Source organism: Nanorana parkeri, unplaced genomic scaffold, assembly GCF_000935625.1.
Source record: "Nanorana parkeri isolate BGI_ZX_2015 unplaced genomic scaffold, ASM93562v1 scaffold405, whole genome shotgun sequence".
Taxonomy (NCBI): Eukaryota; Metazoa; Chordata; class Amphibia; order Anura; family Dicroglossidae; genus Nanorana; species Nanorana parkeri.
In genome coordinates this window covers 1273695-1274268 of record NW_017306673.1, presented here as the reverse complement: position 1 = coordinate 1274268, position 574 = coordinate 1273695, and positions in this window count along the sequence as shown.

Here is a 574-nt window from a genome sequence, read left to right as displayed (position 1 = left end):
CACATGCGCAGTTGCCTGGAGCACATCCGAACACGGCACTGATGTGTAAGTACCTTATTTTAGAATACTGTCTTTTACCAGTAAGTGTTATGTAGAATGTTTGTATGCACAGAAGCATAGCAATAACATATGTATCATATGTATGATTTGCACATGTATGGCATTCAAAAAACTTGTGAACTTGCTCATGCACATGCGCAGTTGCCTGGAGCACATCCGAACACGGCACTGATGTGTAAGTACCTTATTTTAGAATACTGTCTTTTACCAGTAAGTGTTATGTAGAATGTTTGTATGCACAGAAGCATAGCAATAACATATGTATCATATGTATGATTTGCACATGTATGGCAGTAGTAGAAATATGATTCTAGCACTTGCAATTTTTTATTATAGTGGCGTGCAGCCGATGGCGCATATTACACGACACGCGCGTAAGTAAATACATAAAAACGCGCCATGCCTGCGTGAAACCGCGCCATGATGTGCGTGTTCGCTTGGTAAATGCATTTTTGCGGGTTAAAACGCGCACGCAGCCTGCGCGTGTGCGTGTTGGGCTTCGTAAATCAGCCCC